The 10,099-nt window shown below is 40.7% G+C and overlaps 1 long non-coding RNA gene across 2 annotated transcripts in view; it reads right to left on the bottom strand.

Annotated features, from left to right (window-relative positions):
* Positions 1 to 205: 205 nt before the first annotated feature.
* The window catches only part of LOC118149157 (uncharacterized), a 79,591-nt gene continuing 69,697 nt past the window's right edge, over positions 206 to 10,099 (bottom strand). Inside the window, exon 5 of one of the 2 annotated variants that reach the window (XR_008477594.2) lies at positions 206 to 341. This is a non-coding gene — a long non-coding RNA (uncharacterized LOC118149157). Of the gene's footprint in view, positions 342 to 9,829; positions 10,022 to 10,099 lie in introns of those variants that run through there. The other variant, XR_008477593.2, reaches the window with a different exon arrangement.

The raw sequence follows: 10,099 nt of genomic DNA, 5'->3' as shown, positions 1-10,099 counted from the left end.
CCAGTCCAGGCGGCATGTATTTTAAATCATCTGTAGATTATTTATGATACCTAATACAATGGAAATACTATGTAAATAGTTGTTATACTATAGTTTCATATGTATTTGTTTTATTGTTGTACTGTTATTTTTTTTATTGTTTTTTTTTTTCTGAATATTTTGGAGCTGCCATTGGTCGAAGCCATGGTTGCAGAACCCATGGATATGAAGGACCCGTGGATATGAAGGACAGTTGTACTTGCCTCTGAGTCTCTCTCACTGATCCACTATGTTTTATTGGCTCAACTCTGCATGGACCTCAACTCAGGTCATTGTAACCACATCATCAACAGGGAAGGCTTCTGCAGGGAAAGAAGACAGGGAACATATGAATATAACGGGAATTCAGACCGTGTGCTTCTTCCACCTGCTTGCACTTTATCCTAAGTATACACCTATCCCAGCTCTTTCTCTCGGCTTTTTTCCTGTGTTTTAAGCACCTTATTTTGAACCCTAAGCCTTCCTGCCAGGTAAGAGCATTTGGAAGTTACCACTGGTGACAAGGTAATTTTCCACATGACATCCTGATTAGCTGCATTAAAACCATAAATGATCTTTGATTCTTCAGACACCCTTATTTAAACAAGTCAAAATAATTTTGAGGAAGCCAAGAAATGACCGAACCCTTGGAATTCAAAGAAGATAATTTTTGCTTCCAAAAGCAAAATAAGGACCGGAGAAGAAACAATGTTTCATGTGTTCACTGTTATGCATTTCACTGCTTTCTTCTTTATGGACTCATCCTTGTTCGTATTTTTTAAGTCTATCCATTTCCTATGTTTGGAATTATTTTAAATAGTGCCATGCCATGTTATGTTTCAAATGCTGTATTAACCCATGTTGTAAGAGTACTGAGATTCACTTAAAATTTAAAACTCTGCTTTCCTTTCCTCTTTTTCTTCTTTTCCTCTTTCCTTCCCTTCCCTCACTTCCTAAATAATCAGTCCTAAAGCCATTAGGTAGGGCACAGCAAGAGAGGTGGCCTTGCTGGCATTATGGGAAAGGAGTCCGCATCCAGACCCCAAGAGAGTTCTTGAATCTTATGCAAGAAGGAATTCGGGGCGAGACCATAGCGTAAGCGAAACAAGTTAATTAGAGAAGCAAAGAAACAAAAGAATAGCTACTCCATAGGCAGAGCAGTGGTATGGGCTGCTTGGCTGAGCATACTTACAGTTATTTCTTGACTATGTGCTAAATAAGGGGTGGATTATCATGAGTTTTCCTGGAAAAGAGCAGGCAATTTCTAGAATTGAAGATTCTTCTCCCTTTTAGACCACACAGGGTAATTTCCAGACATTGCCATGGCATTTGTAACCTGTCATGGCACTGGTGGGAGTGTCTTTTTAGCATTCTAAGGAATTATAATTAGCATATAAGGAGCAGTGAGGATAGCCGGGTCACTTTCATTGCCATCTTGGTTTTGGTGGGATTTGGCTGGCTTCTTTATTGCATGTTGTTTTATCGGCAGGGTCTTTGTGACCCGTGTCTACTGCTGACCTCCTAGCTCATCCAGTGACTAAGAACACCTAACCTCCTGGGAATGCAGCCCACTAGGTCTCAGCCTTATTCTACTCAGACCCTATTCAAGATGGAGCCACTCTGCTTCAAATGCCTCGGCTTGTGGGGACCCATGGTGGCCCAGAATAGAGAGTCAGAGCCCAAGCTGGGAGAGAAGAATGTCCATGCTGGGATGGCCGGAGTAGAACATTAGAGACTTAACGAATTGATAACAGCACATGTGAAATTCAATTCTAGATTCACTGTAGCCATAAAAGTGACAGGCAGAACAACAAACCTCTAGGAAATAATATACAAGAATATTTTCTGACCATGGGGTAGGAAAAGTTCCTTTAAAAGGGCCACAAAAATCACAAAAGAGATTAAACATTAAAAATAAGGGCCTGTTTGAAGAGAAAAATTTTCTTAATTTTAAAAATTAAGATAAAATACCATTAAGAGAAAAAAGGCAGTTTTTCTCCTGTTTTCTGGCATACAACTCCTAAGATCTTTGGAATCTCCAAAGTGCTGTCTTTTTTTTTCCTGAGACAGAATCTCTCTGTCACTCAGGCTGGAGTGTAGTGGCGTGATCTCGACTCACTGGAACCTCCGCCTCTGGGGTTAAAGCAATTCTCCTGCCTCAGCCTTCTGAGTAGCTGGGATTACAAGCCTGCACAACCACATCTGACTAATTTTTTGTATTTTTAGTAGAGACAGGGTTTCACCACGTTAGCCAGGATGGTCTCAATCTCCTGACCTCAGCCTCCCAAAGTGCTGGGATTACAGGTGTGTGCCACTGCAGCTGGCCCAGTGCTGTCTTTTTGTATGCGAATGTTGACTGATAGCTTCAGGTGGGGCTGGTCACCTGAAGATGAAGTGATTAGGGGGTTGAGACTTTCAACGTGATCTCCCAACCTCAGAGGAAGGGAGGGGGCTGAAGGTCAGGGTGATCTGATCACAACAGTCAATGGTTTAATCAATCATTCCTACATAATGAAGCCTCCATAGAAACCCAAGAGGACAGGGTTTGGAGAACTCCCAGATAGATGGACACATGGAGGTTCCTGGAGGGAAGAGCCATGGGAGGGAAGTACCATGGGAGGGAAATGCCATACCCCTTCCTCCTTACCTCACCCTATGCATCTCTTCATCTGTATCCTTGGTAATATTGATATAGAAGATAGAAAGAAATTCTTTAGGCAGATGGGGCAAAAGAGTCCTTGATACGGTTTCCTTTTTAACAAAAAGCAGCCCCCAAATCATTTCTTTTCTAATGAAGAGCAGCCTGAAAAATCGAGCTGTAAACATATATAAGCAAGCTGGAACCTTGCTCAGGTGAATGCCAGCAGCTGTGCCAATAGAAAAGGGCTACCTGAGGGCCAGACGTGTTCAACATGGTGGCTCCATCTTCCCTTTTCTTAGTCACCATGTTTATAGTAAAGGAATAGTCCACATGGGTGGCCAGCTTCTTTGCATGTATACAAATGGCACACCTAGTCCTAACCAGTTTTTCCCACACTATGTAAATGACACACCTGGTCCAATCAATCTTTTTCACCCTCTGTAAATCAGACACCACCTCCTTAAGTTCATGTACAAACCTTCTGCATTTCACTCCAGAAGCAGCAACCCATTTTCCCCAGGACTTCTCCCTGTGCTGAGAGCTCTTCTCTTTCTTTTGCCTATTAAACTTCTGCTTTTAACCTCACTCTGGTGTGTCTGCATCCCAGTGTTCTGTGGCCATGAGAAAACAAATCTTGAGTTTTTACCCCAGACAGCGATACTGCTTCAACATCACTTACAATAAACCAGTAACTGTGTGTGTGTGTGTGTGTGTGTGTGTGTGTGTGAGAGAGAGAGAGAGAGAGAGAGAGAGAGAGAGAGAGAGAAAGAATGAGAATGAAAAGGCAATCAAACAAGTAAAAAGACATCTGTGATGAACAAATCAACAGAGGGCTTGTGAAAGAATATATGAATAGCTTCTATAAATCATAAGAAAGAGAAAGAGCAAAAAAATAAAACTGGATAAGTCATCTGAATACGTACTTCAAAAAAGAGCATATTTAAACATCCAATAATCACATGAAAAGATATTAAATCTCAATGGTAATTATGAAAATGTAAATTAAAACCACAAGTTACACCACTACCCATTTGGTCTGCATAGCCGAAATTTAAAAGTCTAACAATAGTAAGTTTATTGGCAAAGATGTGGAGAAAAGGAAATTTTCATGTGTTTAAATTGTTAAAACCACTTTGGAAAATGGTTTTAAAAAATATATATTAAAGTGAAAGATACCATGTATCCTATGACCAAAAAAATTCTCTCCTAAGCATTCCATCTAATATAAATGAGTCCTTATTGCATGCTGAAAGACATAAAGAAGGATGTTTCTTGATAGCATTACTCATACAATGTATGTCAACACTAAGGAAGTCATAACTAAAGTGTATAAAAAACACTTACAAGCCAATAAGAAAACAGCCAATAGAACTATAGATATAAAATACAGTCACTTTACAAAGGAAGATACTCAAATGACCAATAAACAGGTGCTAATTTCATGAATCATCAGAGAAACCACAGTAAACTGAAACCACTGTTCAATAACCCTGCACATCCATCCGAATAGTTAAAAACAAACAAACCGAACCCTCTGCCAATTGTAATGGTTGGCAAGGATATGGAGTAATTAGAACTCTCATATGTTGCTAGTGGGAGTTTAAACTTTTACAACATCGTTTGGCTGTTTTTACTAAAGTTCAGCATATGCCTATTCCATGACCTAATACTTCCACTGCTAGAGTATACACCTAAAAGAAATGTGAACACAGGCATCAGAAGACATTCATAGCAGCAGTATCTGTGACGGTCCTAAAATGAGACAACTCAAGTTCATAAACAAATAATTGTGATGCAATAATTCAGTGGAATGCTTTACAGAAACAACATTAACCAGCTAGTTCTACACACAAGCACTCGAATGAGCCTCACAAACCATGCTGAAAGATGTCCAGCACCAAGAAGGCATCACGCATGATTTCATCTGCATAAAGTCAAGCAAATAAGTAAAATGGAAATGGAGTGATTAGGAATGAAACTGCAGCTACACCAGATCGATCTGGTTCGACTTTTATGTAACAGAGTTGTGAGTTGCATTTCAGCTGCCATGCACCCTCAGGCATGCCAAGATGCCTTGACCATGCCAAGAACTTAGGTTCCACATAGGGGGAACCTAAGTGCTCAGGCCAGCAGAAGGGACTGAATTAAGAAGCGGACACTGCATGGCAGAATCCAGGATCCAATCAGATTGTGCTCTACCATCATCCCATGATGGAGCCAGTCAGATCATGCCTCCAAGCATCACCTCATTGCAAGATCCAATCAAATCACACCTCATTACCATATGCTTATAAATCCTGACCCAGCACACAGCTCAAAGGGGCACTGCTTTGGGAGCTGTCTCTGGTGTTCTCCTTACTTATTACAAGTAATGAAATCCTCATGCTAAATCCTCCTTAGTTGTGGTCCTCAGGTTGCCACCAGCTAAGTGACAAAACCTACTTTTTTGTAGGTGACAAAACTATGAAAAAAAGCAAAAAAGTGCTTATCATTGACAAAGGTTTTCTCCTTGGCCAAACTCTAGCCAGGCTCCTTGGAATGCTTTTGAGTAGAACTTGACATTGACCTATAAAAAGTGTAGATTCTCAACATAAATGATTTAGACTTAAACACTAATGTAGTTTCTGGCAGCTCGAGAATGCATCCCTTAGATGATCCTGGACCCCCTTAAGCAAACTACCTGAGGAACCTCAATGCTACTAAGTGAATTTACTGTTTTTTTCCAGCCAATACATGACCATAAGTCCCTGACCATACTTGCAGAGTATTTACTAAAAATGTCTTACGATTGTGAATTCTCCCTCTGTCCCTTTGGGATGTATACGTATCTCCTACAACTAGGAGTGTTTTTCACAAGGGTAGAAAAGCCATTCCTTTAAAAATGTAATCATCAGGAAGGAGATGGCCACTGCCTCCCAGTCACTACGGGAAGAGAGAGTCTAACTTTGATATTGCCACCTAGCACATGCAGCTGGCCTTATCAGCACTTATACTCACAAACCCTTTGTAATTTTTCTACTCCTTAATTCTATCAAGCCTCCACTCACCCACTTCCTATTCCCTCATCTCCCTGTAAAATGCCCAGCCACCTCTAGACAAATTAAAGTTGAGTTCGGTTCATATAGGATCCTCTTCTCTATTGCAAAAGTTACTACAGATTTAAATGGCCTTACCACCTTAACTAGTGTCTGGCTTTGTTTATATTTCACACCATAAAAATGGGGTGGGGGAGAGGGTAGAAAATAGTGATGGGAAGGTACAGAGGGAGCTTCTGAGTGCTGTCAACTAAGAGAGTCAAACTCTGTAAAATAGTTGAAGAGATTTATTCTGAGCCAAATGTGAGTGACCCATGGCTCATGACACAGCCCTCAGGAGATCTTGAGAACATGTGCCCCCTATGTGGTCAGGCAACAACTTGGTTTTGTACATTTTAGGGAGACATAAGGCATCAATCAAGACGTGCGATACACATTGGTTGGGTCTGGAAAGGCGGGACAACTGGAAACAGGGACTTTCAAGTCATAGGTGGATCCAAAGATTTTCTGATTATCAGTTGGTTGAAAGAATTATTACCAATAGAAAGGAATGTCTGGTTACTGTGATAAGGGATTGTGGAGACCAAGGTTTTATCATGCAGATGAAACCTCCAGGTAGCAGGCTTCAGAGAGAAAAGACTGAAAATATTTCTTACCAGACTTAAAGAGTCTGTTCTATTAGTAATTCCAAGAGAGAAGAGGATAATGAGGTGTGTTCAGCTCCCCCTTCCTATCATGGTCTGAACTAGTTCTTCAGGTTAACTTTGGAATGCTCTTGGCCAAGAAAAGGGGTCAATTCAGATGGTTGGGAGCCTTAGAATTTTATTTTTGGTTTACAGTGACGATGTTCTATTTCTCAATCCCAGTGTTGGTTATGCAAGTGGCCACTTTGTGCTAAGCCCTTCATCTGTCCATTTCTTCATTTGTCAACATTTCTGTAGGTGTGTGGTTGTACATAGTGTTGTAAAAATGTTGTAGAAGAGATAATTGGCTCTGCCTCTCCCCAGAGCTCAGATTCAACCAATTGTTTCCTAAGAGTATGAACAAAAAGTTCTGCTCATTACTAACTTCAGGATAAAAACTGCAGACTTGGGTATTGCTGATGATTCAGTGTAGGAAGAACATTTATTTTTATGTATTAGTGGCTTTTTCAGAAGCCACTTATATTAAATTTTAAACTGCGATATTGAATCTTCCTGCATACTTAAATGGTTTCTCTACCTTTCCTGAAGTGGGTGCATCATAACATTGTGTTATAGCATTATAGTCAGTGTATAGAAGCTCCTAGGGAATAATATCTTGATAAATCTTGGGCTTTGAAGGATATTACATCTTGCTGTCATTTAAAAAAAATTTTAATAAGCACTTATATGTTGTTTACTGTGTGCCAGGCATAAGTGTATATTACCTGTGTATTAACTCATTTAATCTTTAAAATAAGTCTATAATGTAGGGACAGTTTTATTGACAATGAAACCAAGGCTCAAAGAGGTTAAGCTATTAGCCCCAGATCACACAGCCAGGAAGTAGTTGAACTGGACTTTGAACCATGTAGTCTGACCTCAAAATTCATATTCTTAATCAGAATCCTATGCTTTACTTTGTAAATGGTAAATGAAAAATTTGACTGCATATGACAACCATAATAAGGCACTGTACCCCTTAAAACATATGTAGATTTAAAATAAACACTACAGACTAAGGACAAAAATGGACAATGGGAAGACCATGTATCGAACAGAACTGCCTGTGTCAACAGCCCAAGGAAACCAATCTATTATGTGTAGTAACCAGCCCAAGGATCGAGCGGAAAATCCACCAGTCAGACATATTGTTTCACTTCCTAGATTGGTGACTGCTATCTCCAGTAACCAGTCTAGGAAGTCAAACAATAACCTCTGTAAAAATTGGCCCCACATGGCCAGGATTTGATTAATAACTGTCAGCTTCCTTAATTTTTGTCCCCATTTCTAACTTGCGATCAACCAGAGAAAACAAGCTATGAATAGTCCTGCTCATCAGTTCCATAGGATGTCCCACTTCTAGTTAGCCTCCTCCAGCTCCCCCAGGCTAGCAGCCTCTGATCAGAGCACATCTGAAGCTCTCTCTCCCCCTATACTCCTCTGCCTGCCTTTGAATCTCTGCTGAACGGAAACCATGTTTTGCAAAATGATAACTGAGGAAATTATGACAGTGAAAGAGATCAGACCTAACCAACTCCACCTTGCTTCTAACCTTTAAGTTGTCCTTGTTCATTCCTGGGAGTAGATAAACTAACTTTCTCAGTTCATGCTTTGACTCTGAAACAAAACTGGCAATAGCTCTTTCCTGAAAAGACCTCCTTCTTGCCTGGGGACCAGTCTGCTTTGTAGAACTAACAAATTAGCTACAAGATTAGAAATTATGGTTTAGGGGTCATGCAGCCTCTTTCTCTAAGAGTCTGAATCTCCCCAAATTGCTCCTGGGAATAGCATCACTATTGTAAAACCTAAGATTAGTGCTTGAGGTATTTTGTAGACCCTGCCCTGGATGGTTCCACTGACACCACCCAGACTGGTAATCTGGCTCAACCAGTTCTGCCATCCCACCCAGGGATGGAAAAAAGCAAGAAAAACTCACTTTGAGCCCCTATGATTCCATCTTCACCCTGACCAATCAGCACTCCTGCCAAATTGTCTTTAAAAACTCTGATCCCTGGATGCTCAGGGATACTCAGATTTGAGTAATAATAAAACTCTGGTCTCTTGCACAGCCGGCTCTGCATAAATTACTCTTGCCATTGCAATTCCCCTGTCTTGATAAATCGGCTCTGTCGAGGCAGCGGGCAAGGGGAACTCACTGGGCGGTTACAGAACACAGGGATGCTGGCCGACTTCCTTGCTACAGCAAGATCTGAATAAATAGCCTTTGCCTGTTCTCATTTGGGTGGTCTTCATTTGTTTCTACAAGTGACAACAATGGTGTGACATCTGAAAGGGGAGTGGTTCTATATCGTAGGGGCACAGCCACCATCTGTGTCATTGAAATACATTTCTTGGTTGGGTGCACTGGCTCACGCCTGTAATCCCAGCACTTTGGGAAGCCAACGTGGGCAGATCACAAGTCAAGAGATGGAGACCAGCCTGGCCAACATGGCAAAATCCGTCTCTACTAAAAATACAAAAATCAGCCAGACGTGGTGGCACGCATCTGTAGTCCCAGCTACTAGGGAGGCTGAGGCAGGTGAAACACTTAAACCTGGGAGGCTGAGGTTGCAGTGAGCCAAGATCACACTGCTTCACTCCAGCCTGGCAACAGAGCGAGACTCCATCTCAAAAAAAAAAAAAAAAAAAACATTTCTGAGTCACTAACTATACTAATCATGCTTTCACCTCTGTGGGCACATGATCTCAGCCATTATCTAACTGCTTCCACAAGTATGCTTCAAGTTTAAGGAATATTGTGAATTGAATCCATGGTAAGCATTCTTGGGTACCACATCAAATGCTTTGTTCTTCTTTAGTGATCCTCCTTTACCTGGATTCACTGACATTTCTCTTTCATAATTCATTCTCCTGCTGGTCCCTCTTTATACCCTCTTCTCCACATTTCAACCCTTTCCAAGCTTCTAGCCAATGTTCATTTCGCTGTTTTACTTCCAAGGGCAGTCTTCGTCCCTAGCACCAAACAAAAAATAAACTTTGGAAGAAGTTTCCAAAAATAGTTTTGGAATTTCCATCTGGGATATAGTATGCCTCAGGGCCATTAAAGAGGAAGTCTGGTCGTGATGGGTTCTGCAAAGATGAAGAAAGAAGACCTATGTGACTTTGAAAAGCTTTGGTCCGACTGTGAGTCTGTAGTCTCCCGATTAGACAGAATGAAGGATGGAGTCCCGGCATTTACCCATTAAAGCAATGACGGGTAGGTCTAATTTGTGGTGCCTCTAACTGATAGTTTGCATTTTAAGGTTAAGATACTTTATTGCTTCCAGATGGTCAGCTAACTTCCAGCCAGAAGAGCATTACTGCAGAGTTTAAGAATAGCTATGATGCAGAGAGAGATTTTAATTATCATGTAAAGATCTAATTAAAAAGACATACAGTAGTCAGCTTTTCACATGCTCAAGCCTATAAAAATCAGTAGTTTAAAAAATTACCTTAAGGAGGAAATTGGAAAATTATTCAATTTGGAGCAGAGACACTTGAAGAATTTCTCAAATTGGTGAACTGAATTAGGTTAACTGCCTGTTTCTAGGTATCTTGATTTTCATGCTGTTCCTTCTATCCTGTTTCATGGCACAGACTTGTGAAAGTTCCTCAAGTCTTTTTACTTCTTTGTTAGTTTATTTCTGGAAGGAATAAGGAAGATTCTTTTCAATCAATCAATCAATCAATCAAGCAAGCAAGCAAGCAAGCAAGCAAGCAAG

The sequence above is a fragment of the Callithrix jacchus genome, chromosome 2, assembly GCF_049354715.1.
Source record: "Callithrix jacchus isolate 240 chromosome 2, calJac240_pri, whole genome shotgun sequence".
NCBI lineage: Eukaryota > Metazoa > Chordata > Mammalia > Primates > Cebidae > Callithrix > Callithrix jacchus.
Note: the sequence above shows the minus strand (reverse complement) of the source record. Positions and strands in the feature narration are given on the sequence as shown.